Here is an 18,617-nt window from a genome sequence, read left to right on the forward strand (position 1 = left end):
ATAGTAAAATTGTGATTTTACCATCTTTGAAATACTTTTCTCTATTACCTCTGTATATTTATTTTTATAGTAAACATTGGTTTATTTGAATTTTACTTCTAATTTATATTTGTTTATTTTTATTATAAAAGTAACAATTGCTGCAAAACTTCTAGAAAAATACAACTTAAGAATAAAAAGCATAATTATGATGACAGACTGCTAATGTCTATAGTGTTTTATTTGGGGTGGGTGATGCTTTAAAATTGATTACAGAAATAGTTGGACAACTCTGTGAATCTACTAAATGCCATTGAATTTTCACTCTATTTTATTTTTTAAATTAAAAGTTTGTATTAGGCAATACATTCACATGTTTCAAACTAAAAAACTACAAAACTATATTCAGTAAAAAGTTCCTCTCTTTCCCCACTGAATTTCCACTTTAAATGAGTGAATTGTGTGGTATGAATTATATCTCAATGAAGCAGCTATAAAAAAGGGAAGAGTATAATGATCTCCGCATTGCCACATCCACAGATTACCACTGTCAGCCTTCCAAACTCATTTCTGTGCATCATACATGCTGGTTTAAAGAATACAGATCGGATCATACCATGCATACTGTTTAAAACGTGTGTTTAATTACAACGTGTATAACTTTATGATCAGAAAGTATAATCGGGCTGAAGGGTACTTAGGAGAACCCAGCTGAAGTGAGGAGTGGGTTGCATTTCAGAGGTCTTTAAGTTTTGAAATTCCGCGAGTTGAGTTGGAATTCTTAAGAAACTTGTTTTCTGAAGTTGCTGATACTGCATTGGATGAGGAGCTTAAGATTTCAAGGAACTGACGGGAGGCCGCGTGACTGGAGTGAAAGGGGCATGTGGAGAAATGGCTCTCCAGATCCAGCGTCAGAGCCACCTGGGAGACCTTGAGGAGATCTTTTTGGGACAAACGTTTTCACATGTAAAAAGAATAGCTGGGACTACATGAGATTTTGGTAGCTTTCAAATTTCAAGTTTTGTGAGTCTTTGCTTCCCTGAGTGGGGACACAATAACAGTAGTCAAAACTTGCGTGTAATAACTTCGTTGTAATAGCAAAGACTATTTATCTTTAAGATACACTGGTAATCTTTAAGATACACTGTTATGCTGATTTAAAAAAAAGAAAAGCTAAGGAGAGTGTACAGTATGCTACTAATCTTTGCTAAAGCAAAAGAGAATACACATATGCATTCATATGTCTACAAATTTCTGTAGGGACACATACTTAGAAGCTTGCATTAGGGAGAGGGAACTGGGTGGCTGGGCAACAGGTCCTTCTGGAACTTACTTTCCACTATGCAATATATCCTTTAGTACTTGTGTATTTTGTAATGCTGGATTCTACCAAGATTATCTTTGAAGTATGAAATAATTATTAGGAAAAAAATTTTAACAAAGGAATGTGGAGGTCTTGGGTAAAGGATCATGATAAATTGTAGTGATAAATGATCCTAATGATCCTAAGCAAAGCTGTCACTCACTCCCTTGCTGAAGACCTTTTAATCCCTACCCTTGCCCAGTCCTTGTGAGACCCTTGTGATTGGGCCAGCCACCTCAGTCCTCTTCTATGGCCATTTCTCCACATGTCCCTTTCACTCCAGTCACGCGGCCTCCTGTCAGTTCCTTGAAATCTTAAGCTCCGCGTCCAGTGCAGTATCAGCAACTTCAGAAAACAAGTTTCTTAAGAATTCCAACTCAACTCGCGGAATTTCAAAACTGAAAGACCTCTGAAATGCAACCCACTCCTCACTTCATACCTGTGGAGAAGCTAGGCTCTATAACTTGAAGTTATCTGCCTAAGGTCATACGGCAAGTCCTCCGCCATATGTAATTAATCTTAGCAGCTGCTCCCTGGAGTTTCATTAAACAAAAGTAGGTTAATAAGCTTGGCCGGTGTGGCTCAGTGGATTAACATTGTCCCATGCACCAAGAGATCACCGGTTTAATTCCTGGTCAAGGCACATGGCCAAGTTGTGGCTCGATTCCCAGTAGGGGGCATGCAGGAGGCAGCCAATTCATGTTGATGTTTCTCTCTCATGGATGTTTCTACCTCTGTTCCTCTCACTTCCTCTCTCTTTAAAGGATCAATAAAAACACACTTTTTTAATAATAGCAAAAGTAATTTATTTTAAAAAGTAGGTTAATAAAAAGGCAGCCTTTGGATTTTGGATATTGGTAGAGTGGCGCTACACAAAAATTTGGAAAATTAATTTGATTTCTTCTCCATGAAAATGTCTTTATGATGCCAATGCTCAGAGGGACCCATCAGGCAAAAGAATGTTCCCTAAAAATGAAAAGCCACTGTAATGCTGGATTTACTGAGATTATATTTGAAGTATATTTGCTTAATTTGAGGAAGAAATTAATTTGATCATATTTGGGCATTCATACATGGACTAGCTTTTAAAAATCCACAAATTAGCCCTAGCCGGTTTGGCTCAATGGATAGAGCGTTGGCCTGTGGATTGAAGGGTCCCAGGTTCCATTCCAGTCAAGGGCACATGCCTGGGTTGCGGGCTCAATCCCCAGTGGGGGGGGGCGTGCAGTAGGCAGCCAATCAATGATTCTCTCTCATCATTGATGTTTCTATCTCCCTCTCCGTTCCTCTCTGAAATCAATAAAATTGTATTTAAAATTTAAAAAATCCACAAATTAACCATAGTTAGTATATTAGAAACTCAAACACCTTCAGAATGTGAGCAAGACCATGATCAGGCCTGGTGGCCATCTAGCCATCAAGGTTACAAGGAAATGCTCACAAAGATGCTGAATCCTCTGGGAAATGTTCTTCAGAACGAAATGGACCTAACAGCAGAGCACAAACATGTCAAATAAGAATTTCATTCTCTACACCTTACCTCCCACTTCACAAATATAAATCCATAAACATTCTTCACTAATTAGGTTTTGTTCCATGATTGTCAGATCCTTTAAAAATAGGTGAATTTCTATTTTTATAATGTTTATTATTTCTATTTATAAAAGTAATGTTATAGAAAAGTTGGAACACACAGACATGTGTAAAGAAAGTAAGTGTCAACCATATCCAGGATCCAAAGATAATTACTGCACATCCTGGAATATTTTCTTATAGTCTTTCATCTTTGTGTATGTATATGTGAGGGGAGGGATTCATATGTTTATGCGGGTTACGGAACTGGAATATTACATTCAAATTTTATTCTTTTCAACTTATGCTTTATTGTTGGCATTTACAAAATTGTTAATTATTCTTTTATACAAATTTTTGTGTAATTGATGACTATTTTCACAGCACAAATTCCTAAAATGGGATTAAAGTATGCCACGGTATAGACCTTTTAAGACATTTGATACATATTACCTAATTATTTTCAAGAAATTGTTTTCCAGTTTACATTCTCTATAGCAATGGAGTGTCCTTTATAAAATCAGTCTTACCAATAGAGAATATGTTCAGTTGCTGACAAATTGTGTGAAATATTTTATCTCAGTTTTGTTTGCATTACCTTTTCTTCAATTTGTAAACTTTTTCCTAATGTTCATATGTAATACTTTTGTCTTTGGCTATTCATAACATCTGCTCAACTTTCTATTTAAGTGTGCATTTTGTTGATTTGTACAAGTTTTTTTAAAAAAATATACTAAAAGATTTTAACCTTTTGAGTATACACTGAGTGGCCAGATTATTATGACCACCCCATCAGTACTTCGTTGGGCTATCTTTTGCCGTCAGTACTGCGGCGATTCTTCTTGGCACTGACTCCACGAGATGTTGAAAGGTGATGCGAGGAATCTGACACCATGCCTGATGAATAGCACTGTCCAGTTCTGTGAGATTTGATGGTTGTGGAACCAGCTGCCTGATGGCTCTTTTAACTTTGTCCCACAAATGCTCAATTGGATTGAGATCTGGTGATTGTGGGGGCCACCTAAGCAAGGTAAAGTCTCCCTCATGTTCTTGAAAACAGTCCTGCACAATAAGAGCATGTGGCATGGCGCATTGTCTTGTTGGAAGAAGCCATCTACATTGGGATACGCCATCAACATGATAGGATGAACTTGATCAGCAACAATACTTAGGTATGTTGTGCTATTCAGACGTTGTTCCACACGAATTAAAGAGCACAAATCATGTCAGGAATACATGCCCCAAACCATAACACTGCCCCCACCAGCTTGAAGGGTGGTACTCATGCATGTGGGGTGCATGCTTTCATGCTGTTTCTGCCAAATTCTCACTCTGCCATCTGCATGATGCAACTGGAAATGTGATTCATAGGACCACATGACTTTTTTCCAATGCTTAACTATCCAGTCTTTGTGTTCCTGTGTGAATTGGAGACGTTTTATCTTGGTAACTGCAGACAGCAAAGGTGTTCGTATAGGCCTTCAGCTTCCATATCCCATACGATGCAGTGTACGGCTAACTTGCCTACAAACGTCAGGTGGTCATAATAATCTGGCCACTCAGTGTATGTTGTAAGTAGCTTCACTACTTGGCTTTCCCCCCTTTCTCTTTTTTAGAAAAACAGTTTTATTGATTTTAGGGAGAGAGGAAGGGAAGGAGAGAGAAATACTGATGTGAGAGAGCAACATCAATCAGTTGCCTCCCATAGGTGCCTGGATCAGGGATAGAACCCGCAAACTAGGTATGTGCCCTGACCAGGAATCAAACTGCAACCTTTTTGTGTATGAGACAGCATTCCAACCAACTGAACCACCCTGCCCAGCCCTTCTTTTGATTGTTTCTTTAAAAATTTTTAGGAAAAAAATTTTACATAATTGAGCTGGCCAATCTTTTTAATTTTTTTCTATAGCTTTTATTTAGAAAGTCCTTTTCTCATCCAAAGATAAGTATCTACCTATATTTGCTTTGCATTAATTTTATAATTAAAACATTTTTTGACTCTTTTTTTCCTCCTGGAAATATTTTCAGAAAAGATGTGAGAGGATTTTTTCCCCCAAGTACTTCAACGTCGTTTTAATGAATAATCTTTCCTTTCTGCAATGGTTTTGTAATGACTCTTTTAACACATGGTTGGCCCAGAGCCACACATTGGTTTGCATGTAACCTTCTGTGCCAGGAGTGACTGGCTAACTTTCCCAAGTGGTTAGTAACTGTAGGCAGCTTGAGGACTCCCTGTGTAGTGTAGCTCCCACAGTTCCTTGAATATGGTAGATGGCCAATAAAGTCTTGTATAAAATAAACAATTAATGAGTCATTCATACACCTGGGAAAGTTTAACTGGAAGATAAATAAGTGTCTGTCCTGACTGGTTAAATGTTTACCATTTGGGGGAAAGGGTGCTAGGTCTGATAGAATTTTTAGTGACCCCTTCAGGTTATGATTTTCTCTTCCACCCCCTACTATTCTGATCCAGTCACTTTGATCTTTGGAACATAGTATTGGTTTTGTTATGGGCCTCGGGATTAGGACAAATTCCAGATGTCAAGGCCTTTTAATTCATCTTCTCCAAGAAAAGTTATGATGCAGCTGGGTCAGTATTTCTCATGCTTGACTAATGAACAGACATCTTTAAAAGGCAAAAAAATTCCCACAGACCCTCAGTGACGCCTTCAATTATTTTTATGATAATACTAAAGGCCCGATGCACGAAATTTGTGCAAGAGTAGGCCTTCCTTCCTAGGGCTGCCGGCACTGGCCCTCGTGCTCCCAGGGCCCAGGCGTCCCTTGCAGCCCCGGCTTTGTCTGGAAGGTCATCCAGAAGGATGTCTGGTCTAATTAGCATATTATGCTTTTATTATTATAGAGCATTTGAATAAATTGCATTTCTTATAGATACATGGCAAAAAAGAGTACTAGGGTCATAGTTGCATGATAGTCATATGATCCAGAATGTCATTAATTTCTCTAATATGATATTAATTTCTTTGAAAAATATAATAACTAAAGCAGAAGCACAAATTTCATAGATTTCTTTAAGAACATGGAGATCTCCTAAGGGTCTGGGTCTTAGTTTCAGTCTAAAAATATGTATATATATCTAAAAGGCTAATATGCTAAGTGTCTGACCGGTCGCTATGATGCGCACTGAACACCAGGGGGCAGACGTTTAATGCAGGAGCTGCTGTGATGCGCACAGAAAAATGGCACCACGGACCTGGTGCCCACAAAGCAACACTCGGCTTCCCCCAAGTGGGACACAGGCCCCGCCACTACCCCAGAACAACAGCCCACCAAATAGCAGCCGATGCTACCATGGCGCAAAATGTGGCCCACAGCTCAGCCCAGCCCGGAAACGGTGGCTGTGGTCAGTGGGTAATGATGTAATGTTTTTGTTGACATTCTGAAGCCAAAATTGTCGACAGAATATGTCTGAAGACCAACTATTGCCACAACATACCTCTGAAGCCGAAAGAAGCCGTCATTGTCGTCGACAGAAGGTATCTGAAGACCAACTATTGGCACAACCTACCTTTGAAGCTGAAAGAAAGCGACGTCGGCGACAGCATATGTCTGAAGAACAGTCATTGACAAGTACTACCAATACTGGTAGGAACTGCCTTCATAGCAAAAATGAGGTAAATGAGGATGCAATTATCGAACACAGTTGTGGTGGAAAGACTGTTACATGTCAATTTTGCCTATCTCTAAATTTCTCCAATGAAAAACCATCTGATGGGAAATTTACTCGATGTTGTAGCAAAGGCGAAATTTGTCCAAATGATATAAATTTTCCAGAATACCCAGCATTGTTTAAAAATTAATGATAAAGATTTGACAGTAAACATTTCATGGAAAATATTTGTTGTTATATCATGTTGTTATTGTTTATTTATTAATCAATTTATGTTATTTTCACGTACATTTTACTAATTTTCTTTCATCTCTGATACTTCTACTATAGAGAAAGGGTGAATAGTGATATTAAAATATTTCTTCTAACTAATTTCCTTTCAATGTGCACAAATTTGTGTACTGGGCCACTAGTACAGTGATCGGCAAACTCATTAGTCAACAGAGCCAAATATAAACAGTACAATGATTGAAATTTCTTTTGAGAGCCAAATTTTTTAAACTTAAACTATATAGGTAGGTACATTGTCATTAACTTAATTAGGATACTCCTAAGGCTTAGGAAGAGCCACACTCAAGGGGCCAAAGAACCGCATGTGGCTCGCGAGCTGCAGCTTGCCGACCACTGCACTAGTAGAATCAGTTTACCATAAACTACATCCAACCCTCAAACTCTGCCCGTTTTTTAAGTAGTTTGATTGCCTACCTAGTCTTCAGTGTTCAACTTAAATGTGAACTATCACTAAACTAGACGTAAACTGATCTCCATATCCTTGTGACCATTACGCCACTATACAAAAACTGAATATAAACAGCAACTATAAAACCCATGCTTCAAATAACTTTATTTAATGAGATAGATGATTTTGTTTTGCTGAACAAAAGTGTCTGCTCACATCATAAACACAGTACTAATGCCTGCTAGGAGCAGGGCTTTGTAGTTCTCTGTGCCCATACTGAGGAACAGACTTAATCAGAATTTGTTCATTTCTTCTACCATTAATCTTTATTTTTCTTCAAGAAACCTTTAGAAATTGAATAGCAGTACATTAATCAATCAGGATTCTCATCAACAACAACAGCTCTCAAACACCCTACCAAATTGCTGATGGAAGTTGATATGTACAACTAAGCTAAGTTTTGCTTTATGGGTGTTAATAAACCATGCTTTCTTCTACCACTGTAAAAGAAAAACTCTCTAGAACCAAAAATAAAATAGCTTCAGGATGAAAGAAAATCACTCAATGTAGTTGCCTGCTTACATACTTTAAGTGAAATCATTTTTTTAAAATTACAATTTATATTCTGTATCACATTTAAGTGCAGAGAAGCCATAGTTATTGTCTGTAAGTCTAAGAGCTTAGCCATAACAAGGAAGCTCTCTGCAAAATTCTACAAAATAAATTCCCTAAATTTCATAGGAAAATACTGTACAGGACTTTTAGGTTGCTCAAGACCCCATTTCCCAATAGTTTTGGAAAGCTGTTGACTTTTAGAAATGAACATGTTGATCTGGGCGTAAAGGAGGAGGATATGCAGAAAACAGAAGAGATGCCAACTCACAATGCAGCAGGCAATTAATTAACAAGAGTCCTGCTCCTTGAAACATATGACGGAGATCTGAGACTCTTAGAATAACAGAAGATGCAGTTCTTCCAAGTTTCTTTAGTGGCGTGTTTTCCACCTGAGTTAAATCAATGGATTATATGTTAGGGTAAGGCAGTGGTTCTCAATAGGGGACTATTTTGCCCCCAGAAGGCATTTGGCAATGTCTAGAGACATTTTTGGTTGTCAGAACTATGGAAAAAAGGCATCCCACTTGCATCTAATGAACGGAGGTTAAGGATGCTGCAAAATATCTTACCATGCACCAGACAGCCCCAACAATTATTCAGCCAAAGATGTCAATGGTACCAAGGTTGAGAAACCTGCATTAAAGGTGTCCAAAGCCAAAGGACTGTGTCCTTGTGTAGATGAGGCTTGTGTGGAGGGCTGTATCCTCCAGCTACACACACACACACACACACACACACTCCATCCATCCTTCAATCAATTTATGTTACAAGGCCAGAAGAACTACCCAGGATTTTCCCAGATAGATTCCTGGAATACAAGTTAGTCACAAAAGGGTGAGTTAAAGGATTTTCTGCATTGAGCCAGCCACAAATAAGAAGGAACCAGTGCTGAAGGAACAGATAAAAGTAAGTTTAAGCAGGATTCACTAGTTCATTTATTCATTTATTCAGCAAAACTTTATTGAGCACCCACATGTGCCACTCTGCTAGGCAAGATGATACACGGCGAACGCAGTCAAACCTGGCCCTTGCCCTCATGGGGCTTACAGCCTAGAGGAGACTAGAGAGAAGGCTACCAACAAGAGGCCAGTAAAATGAAGACTATAATGCACAGGACTGAGGAACATTTACACAGCAGCTGGAAAAACCTCCCCACATGTGTAATCTCATTGCCACCACACAACAAGTCTCGTGAGACAGGCTCTATTCCCTTCTTAGAGAGGTAAAAAATGGGCCCAAGGTCATACAGTTTCTAACTGGCCGAGTAACACTGCAGTCCCTGTTATATTTTTCTAAAGAGCAAGGATAGAGAGAGGCACTCTTGCTTGATCTGACCTGGAATCTCCTCTCCTGATCTGCACCAATCACATAGGAACAAAGCCCTCCCCTTGTGAAAAAAAATGTGCCCGGCCTTCTCCATCTTCTTGCTTCTGTAATACCTGGGATTCTTTTCTAGCTGTTCCATGTATATGTGCCTTGTGTTCCTAATTAGATTGTAAACTCCTGACCGGCAGGGCCCAGATCTTCCATTTCCTTTGCAACCTTTTGCAGCACTGCAGTCACCCAATAAATGCCTGCTGCATACATGAATCTAGAAATAAAAATACTTTATGGTATTTCCATTTATGGCTTTCCTGCTCTTATTTTGCTTTGAGATCGGACTGTACATTGTAAGCTTCTAGAGACTCTAGTCTGGAGGGTAGAGAAAATGGCTTGGTGCTTTCTTTACACTCGCAGGCATCATGCAAAATGTGACCCTTGCCTGCCTTTCTGATGCTCCGGATAATATTAGCCCCCTGGAGTGTTTTTGTGTTCCTCAGGACCGGGGTTGTCAGCCTCTCTTCGGCGGGGAATGTTCCTTCCTTTCCACTGTAAGCTCCCATGGCGACTAGGACAGGGCTCGATGACTGCAGACGCCCCATACCACCCCTCCTCTCAACCCCGCATATCTTTATTACTAATGAGGCGGACTGGGAAAATGGCAAGCCCGAGGAAATGAGCAAAGTGGAAGGGCATCTGAAGGCAGATCGGAAAGGGCCTGGGTGAGAATGCCGAGGCTTCTCTGAGAATCCAGCCTAAGGCTGACAGGCAGGATCCAGCCGAGCGCCGTCCGCAGAGCGCCGCCCGCAGTGCCGGGCCGGGGAGGCAGCCCGCCCGCCCGCCGCCCCGGGAGCTGTCCAGACGGCCCCGCCCGCGCCTACCTGGGCACTCACCCGCGCCGCGCGCCTCTCCTCCGCCCACCCCGGCCGCGGGAGCCCGGCTCCGGCCTGCCCCGCAGCCTCCCCGCCTCCGAGGAGCCCGGTGGGCGGTGCGCTCGCAGCCTCCTCCCGGCCGGCGAGACAGCGCGGGGTGCGCCGGGGGCGGCGGGGTCAGGCTCGGCGGGGCTCGGCGGGCTGCCCCTGGCCGGGCGCCTGCAGGGGGCGCGGGGACGGCCCCGCCCCGCGCCTTCCCTCTCCCTCCCGGCTCCCTGGATCTGCGCCGGGAGGAAATGATGTGTTGCTGCCTGGTTAATCACAGCTCCAGACACTCATTGGCCGAGCGCTCCGCAGCCACTTCCTTCTCCTCCTCCCGCTCCTCCCGCTCCGGCTCCTGCTCCGTGCAGCCGCCGCCGCCGCCGCAGCCTCCCGCTCCGCACGGGGGAACTTCGCTGCTCTCGGCGATCGCCTCCCCCACCGACTCCCGGGCCGGCCCCCAGCGCCGGCCCGCCCCGCCCGCGGCCGTCCTCCCAGCCCGTGCCGCGGCGCCTCGGGAAGTTTATTCCGCCCGCCCTCCTCCCCTTCCTCCTCCGCCTCCTTCTCCTCCTCACCCCGCCTCCCCGCCCTCCCTCGGCTCTGTCCCCGCGGTGGCTGCCGCTGCCGCCGCCGCCGCTGCCGCGCTGCTCCTCGGCCAGCCGCGCCGGCCCGCGGGCTGGAAAGCGCCTGGCTCCGCGCCCCGCGCCGCTGCAGCCGCCGCTCGGGGCCGCCGCCGGCCCTCGGCCCCGCAGAGTTCCGGGCTCCCTCGCCGGCTGCACCGCCCCGCCCCGCGCCCGCCGGGGCAGCGCGCCCCGCGCCGCGCCGACCTGCAGCGCCCGGCTGGCTCGCGCTCCGCCTCCCCCGGCTCAGCCCCGAGCCGCGGCGGGACCAGAGGTGAGGGCAGGTCGCCGGCCGCGCCGGGAGCCGGGGGGATCGCGGGAGGAGGGAGCCTGGCGGGAGAAGGGGCAGGGATGGGGGGTGGGAGGGTGGGCGTCTGCAGTGCCTCCCCCTCGCTTTCATTCTTTTCTCCCCGAAGCTCGATCCCCTCTCGGTGGGGGAAGCAGCCTCGGAGCAAAACTGCCTGGCTTTGGGCCTGAACTGCTGCTGGGGTGTGGGAGAGGGCAGAGGCATGGAGCGGGGGGTCGCTGGCGTGCAGTGTGTCTGTGTCTGTGTGTCTGGGTGTATGTATCTGTATGTGGTGAACTCCTCCAGGCTGAGCGCCTGTGACTTGTAAGTTGATCTGTCTCTCCGCGCCGCGGGGCTCACCTTCCTAGCTGATCTGGGTAGGGAGTGGAGGGATGGGCGAAACACCCCCACCCTCAAAATATCCGTCTCTTCCAAGAAGAATTTTCTGTTGGAGAGACAGCCAATAAACTCTGCTCAACTCCCTCCCTCCCTCCGTTCTTCCTAGCTGCAGTTTCAAAAAGCTTCAAAGCCAGGAATGTGGGATTCATCTTCGGATCCCCAGAAGGCAAATGTGGTTACAGATGTTGTACGGTACTTCGCCAAGTTTAAAACCCTGCCTTCAACGCTGTAACCAGAACAGTGAGGCTAGAACCCGGGGCGCGCTGGGGAGAGATGTGGGCCTCTGGGGCCGCCGGATTCCCTAACTTCCGTCCGCTTCTAGACTGGCTCGGCTCTGTCCAGTTTGTGCCAGAAAAGTCTCCCACCCCCATGTCCCTGGAGGTCTGAACGCCCCTTGCATGGGAGAAAAGCTCTCTAGACTCTCTGAGAGGAAGCAACTGAGGGAAGAAGACATTCCGCTTAGTAGAAGAAGAAAAGCCTTGGTGAAAAAGTTGTGCTTAATTTGGCGCTGGAAAGAGGTAGCCAAGTCATACAATGTTTTTTTTTTTACTTTTATTGGGTTTTCTTTTCTTTCTTTCTTTCTTTCTTTCTTTTTTTTTTTTTGAGTTGTTTTAGTTGGGAGTTACATGAGAAGAAAGGACTGATCTCGTATATATTTTGTAGATTTTTTGAAAAAAGGCTTCCAATTGAGACATGACCCAGTGGTTTTAAAGAACCCTGCTGGAGAGATGCAGACAGCCCAAAAAATAGACACCACCTCCCTTTCCCCCCCAAAAAAAATTCTTCCTGGAAAGGTGGTGATAAGAAATTTCAGAGATGGGCTGATCCAAGTGGCGGGCCTTAAATGGAAACACTATAGTATGCCCTGGCACTTGTCTCTGGAGGTGGGTGGCTGGCTAGGGGCCCAGGGTTGGGCAGCCAGCAGACACTAGACTTGTGCTGACCTCAGACACTGGGCTTGCCATCCAGCTTTACAGTATGCTTAAGTGTGAAATATGGGCCTCACCCATTTCACTGATGGGGACACAGGGGTCAGGAAGATATCTTGGGCCTAGACAGGGCTTGGGTCATCGGGTTTCTCACACGAAATCGCTTTTTATGTGTGATTCAGTTTCTGTCCTGGCATTAAAAAACAACAACAGAAGTCCTTTGAAGCTGAAATGTGTAGGCCTTAAATTGGTGGAATTGCGCATTGAATAATAGCATTTGTACTGTTACTCATGCAGATACTCCAAGGTGGTGAATGATGTTGCAATAAATTGCAGAGATGCCCCAAATCAAGGGCTGGGATGGGTATAGATTAGGTTCATGCTCTTCTTTTCCAGTAGTACACAGGTGAGTTTTACTTGAAATGGTGAGAGTGGTTTTAAATAAAATTTGATTGAGGTAGTAGTTGTACAACTTTTGTACCTTGGGAGAGAGTGATCATTTGGATCCAGTAAGTTTCACGTTATCTCTAAGAATAGTAAGGATGTGGAGTAAAGATGGAGGAGTATGCCACACTGAGGAATGTAATTACAGGCATAACTTGGAGCTGTTGCAAGTTCTTTCCCGGACCATCACAAAGCCAGTATCACAATAAGGTGGAGGAGGAGGGTCTTGCCTTTGCTTTGTGAAAAAGCCAGCAGCTGTGAAACGCAGTAAAGCGAAGCACAGTAAACGAGGTATGCCTGTAAATTTCAGACATGAGGAACTTAATTCCAGTAACAGTGATTTTTTCCCCACAAAGTAATGATTTTCCAAAATTTTTGCACCTGCCCATGGAACAGATAACAGCGATTGAATCAGTACAGAGAGACTAGGTCTCTATCTCACCCTAGATTGCACTGAGCTAGTCCCCTGAGGATCATGATAGGCTTCTAGGTAAGGCTAGACTGAGTAGTGAAGCCTTTTGGGAGAGGGAGGGACTGGGCAGAAATGGACTTGAAAAAGGATCCTGCTATTCAAGGTCATGAGGTGAAGATGGAATCAATGCACTTATAGGGTGTTTTAGGCAAAAAGGAGCTGGGACCTGGGAACTGTCCCTCTGTGCTTGTTCTGTTGGATCCCTACATCTGGATTGATTTTTACGGGAAGGCATCAGCACACAACTTGTTAGAATTTAGGGAGAAGTAAACTATTGACAGTGGCAAAGCCCCTTGATATGTTTTGAGTGAACTTGATGACAGAGGGGATGATTGGGGGAGGGGGACTAGGTATGTAGTACTAGGCACAGTGCTTAGCTCTCTGCATGTACTTTTTAATTACATTTTACAATAACCATATGTTTTATTATTACTTTACTCCTTTCCAATAACAAATTGAGGCTGGGCAACATTGAGTTGCCCAGTGTTGTAGAACTAGTGAATGGGGACTAGGGGTTTGAATTGGGAGTTGGTGGGATTCTTGAACCCATGATCTTGCCACTTTCTCCAGCGTTTGCCACATTTCATTCATTCATGCATTGTCTTCAGGAGTTTACCATAGCTATGTTAAGTCTCACTTACTCTATTGTAAGTTGTTTTTTGTGTTTTTTTGTTTTTTTTGTTTTTTTTTAAATAGCAAGCACCTTTTCAAAGACATCTTTTAAGAGGAAACTATATCATAGTCATATTGGAAAGCCAACTCACTTATTAGGAACAGGAGATAATTATAAAGATGCATTTACTCCTATTGAACCCCCAAATTCAGGATAATTATCTGGTGTGTGTGTGTGTGTGTTGAAACATGGGGATAATGTGGAGGAGGTAGGTAGATGACACAGTATTGGTGATATTCTGGTTTGGGGTTCAGTAATATGTTCATGGGTGCCAATTTGACTTTAGACTTTATCACCTACATACATGATACATAATTTTTATAGAAGATAATTAAACATAACCATTAACATAATGATTACTTGGGGAATACTTCACTGCACTGTTCTGACTTAGCGTGGTGCCTGTGTGAAGTAGGCACATAAGAACAAACGGCTGATTGACAAGACCCTAGGTGATAATTTAAAGCAAAGATGATTGTTGTTATACAAGTAAGACTGAGGCATATCCCCTCTATTTTCTCCTGCTTCGACTCTCACTTCCAATACAGGTTTTCCCTGCTCTCTGAATTGGAGCGTTCCTATGAAAGCTTTCCTAAGCTGAAATGGCATAAAGCAAAAAAGCAATTACCATTCATTTATATGGAAAAATTTTTGAACATCACCAGGCCCCCAAAATAACCTACTAAATCATACCAAATAACACATAAAACCAAAAATAACATTATCATCTACTAAAAGCAGGAATGCACAGAATAAATGGAGATAAAGCATAGATGCTCATAGACACAGTTCAGAGCTCAGGCAGCCCGTGCTGGGATGCTGAGCTTGGTTCCTGGGAAAGGAGCGTGGGGGTACCACTCATCGCCGCTCGGGGTGCTGCTGCCTCTATAAGGGCTCCCTGAAAAGAAAATGCTAGTTTTCTTTTGGGCTTTTTTTTTCATAAAAGCAAAAATCCTCTTTTGATTTCTTCCTGTTAGTAAAAACAGGTACTAATGTAGGTCTTTTGTAAAAGCAAAGTGGCGTAACATGAACTTTGAAAAGCCGGGGATTCCTGGATTGAGACTAAAATAATAGCATGTGCTGCAGCGGGGCTTCTGACTGTGGTTATGGGAGAGCTGGCACTTCTCAGCATCACCTTGTCTTACACAGCGAGTGCTAGGGATGGGACAAAGAATGCTGTCATGACATGTTCAAATGCTTTGGCTTCTACCCAATGGTAAGGGTGACTATTCAGACCTGGGAGCTGGTATTTAAGTTAAAGCAGTGCCTGGGTCAACTGTTAACAGCATTCAACTGGTGAGGCTGGGAAATGAAGCCATTGGCGATTTTAACTGGAGTTCACATAGTCTCTTGTTTTATTTTGCCAAAGCAAGTATTGGGCACGGTGGCCTTATTCCTGGAAATGAGGATTTGAACTGGGTTTCCTGGTACAGAATGCCTTCTTTGATCTCCTGGAGTGAAAACCCTGTGTTTCTTTCTGCGGCCAGTTCCAGCGCTCGGAAGAACCGAGTGGAAGGTTTACCTCTTCTTGTTAGCAGTTGGCCATGGACTGCTCTCGCTTGCCATGCTCGTTTAAGAATCAGAAGTTCCAAACCAGGATCTGGCTGTTGGAAAGGGCATTCCAATTACAGACGCCTTTTGAAAGAGCTTCATCAAGTTGTTGTGCTTGGCACTCCGTGGCCTTTGGTTCAGATGGGATGTAGTTTTGCTTGAACTTACGCTCTCAAAATTAATAAGAGACCCAGCGGCTTCCTTTTCAGAGTTAAAGCAAATACCTCCCTGCCCCCAGTGCTCAAACTGACGGCCCTGCTGAATAGTATTCCTGTGTTCTTATGTGCGTTTCTGGAAATCCGAGCTTGTTTGTACGTCGGGAGCCTCTTCTGGGATCCAGGAGAACTTTGTTTTCCAGAGCCACCACCACTCAGTTGTTTGATTTTGGGGTTTTCGTCTCTGACCAACATTCCACTCTGCCCATTATGGTTGCTTCATTGTTTGCTCTGGGTATTTGGCTTTTATTTCTGTGACTGGGAAAGTGACTTTACATTTCAGTCTTTCCAATTTGTGAGAAGGTTGCTTTTTTGGAGGATGGGGCAAGGTCAGTGGTCCCATTTAGCGCAGGCCCTGATGTGTCTCCGATAGTTTAGTTCTCTCGTCACAAGGCCCAGCTTGGCATTGCTGTTCCTCTGCGTTGCCCTTCCCCCCACTTTTGGGGAGAGCCCAATTCTTCAGGGCTCGGAATAATCTCATTGCAAGCAAGAATGCTGCCCGGATTTTGCCTTTTGACTTTTTTTTTTTTCTAGCATTTTTCCATCTTCATGGCTTATTCTGGGACAGGATTGATCTCTTTGAGGGCAAGGACTTCAAGTTATTTATTCCTCCATTTATTTGTTCCACGCAATTCATTCCCCTTCACCAATTTAAAACCTTTTAAATTCTCGCACTGGGCTCCTTGAGGGCAAGGACTGTGTCTTATTCATCTTTTGTCTATCTCTTGCACCTAACACAACGTCTGGCCTAGACCACGCAGTCAATAAATCGTTTTTTAATTGTGGGGAGAATGAATGGATGGTTGCACATTAGGGGAGCATAGGAACCCAGTCCTCTAGGGAATCCGTCTCAGAGAAGATGATACCAGACACAGTGGTCCTTAGGAATGAGTTTAGGAAGCAGGGACAAAAGACATTATAGGTAGAAGGAACTGTTTTTTTATACGGCCCTTTTAAAACAAAACATTGTAACTTGTACTTGGTGAATTCAACAAAGATCTATATGTATGTGTTTCCTTTTCTGATTGTATTTGGATTTAAGGGTGATACCTCCTGTCTTAGGAAGAATACCTCAACTAATGTTTTATGTCCCACCGAGCAAGCCACCGATGTGTATGGCTGGGAGCGACACACTTGGTGCATTGACTCCCTTTCACTGACTTTCTCCTGTTGTGCATGTTCTCACACAGTTGACAGTGAAAACAGTGAAGTAGACAGAGCTCATGTGAGGGGTGGAATGTGGGCAACCTCTCTGGAAATGGTTGAGAACCAAAGTGAACTCCTCTTTTGATAGGTTTTAAGGGCTAATTTGAGTGGGCATGCAACCAAGATCTTGAATACTGGGTGGCCGGGAGACTTGCTCATCTGTGAAAGCAGGATGGGCCTTTGCTAGCCACCATACAGCATGGATGCCAGTGAAAATAAGATTGCTCTAGTTTTTGCTCTTTTTTTAGCCAATTATGGAACATTTACTGATCCAAGTTCTAAAAAGTAACCTTGACTTTGATGAGAAATGCACTGAAGGTATTAGGAAGGTAGGAGTGATCTTGGACAAAACTGGATATTCGATATGGGATGATACTTGGTGATTAGAGAGAGGGTACTGAGAAAATGTGCAATAAAAAGAACTTGAGAAAAAGTATTTTTGGTGTACAGGGGCCGGATTGAGTATATGTGTGTGTGTGTGTGTGTGTGTGTGTGTGTGTATATGAATATTATGATATTTTTATTGATTTCAGCAAAGAAGGGAGAGGGAGAAAGAGAGAGAGAAACATCAATGATGAGAGAAAACCATTATCATTGATCGGCTGCCTCATGCACACCCCGCACTGGGGATCAAACCCGCAACTTGGGCATGTGCCCTGACAGGGAATCAAACCCTGACCTCCTGGTTCATAGGTCTACACTCAACCACTGAGCATACCAGCCGGGCATGAGGAGGTATTTTAAACCAAGTTCTGCATCCACCACTATTGGAGCTATGACTGAATGCTGTTGCACTCTGGGTGAAAATACAATGTACTTGTCACTCTCCTTAAGTGGTATGTGAATGCTTCTTAGGAGATGCCACCCGAAAGCTGGAGCTTTTGCACTTGTAACTTGATGTTGGGGACTTGTACAAAATAGAAATATATGTAGGAAGAAAAAGTGGGTGGTTTTCTAGAGTGACCCCTACCTTCCTTTTTGGGAATAAGGCAAATGGTAAGGGACTAGTGTGCCAAACGGAATTCTTTTTATGCACTTTTGAACTTGAAGAACTGAACCGTTGTGCACAACAGGTGGCAAGAACAACTATTCTCCGACTTTATGAGTATGGCCTAGTGAAAAATGGAAAATCTCAGTCTCGATTATATAAACATGAATGTTCAATTTCAGTGTTTTGAAAACATTTTTGACTCTCAGCAATTCATTTTTCATCATGACTGAGTACACACATACATACATATTAAAAATAAAGCAGAATTGCAATTTTAATAATGCAGTACTTCCCAATTTCTACTCAATTTTTTATTAAAAAATTTTTGGTCTCTGTCTACTGAATTGATTTTACAACTAGCTAATGGGTTCTAACCAGCAGTTTGAACCCCTCTCCCCAAAACTATACAAAACAAAACAAAACTATTCTAGGTATTGTGGAAATCAGCCTTAATTTTTTTTTATTGAACAGTTGCTAATTTGTTTTTCTTTTTGTATGAGTCTCAGTCGTTCTACAGAAGGTCCACACCCCAGTGCTCCCCCACCACCCCCTCACCCCATGGTTCTTTTCTCTGTGTAGGGGTCTCTGCTTGTTTCTCTAAATCAGATTAAAGTGACTAATATGTGCTTTGGACCAGCTCCAAGAGTTCATTCTCATCTTGATCCCAATCAGCATCAAAGGTGGGGCTAATTAATTTAAGCTGGTGTTTATTTAGATGATATTTTAATGGGATGGTGGCTTTCAGTAATGTGGGGGCAGCG

The sequence above is a fragment of the Myotis nattereri genome (assembly GCF_964212035.1).
Source record: "Myotis nattereri genome assembly, chromosome: 7".
NCBI lineage: Eukaryota > Metazoa > Chordata > Mammalia > Chiroptera > Vespertilionidae > Myotis > Myotis nattereri.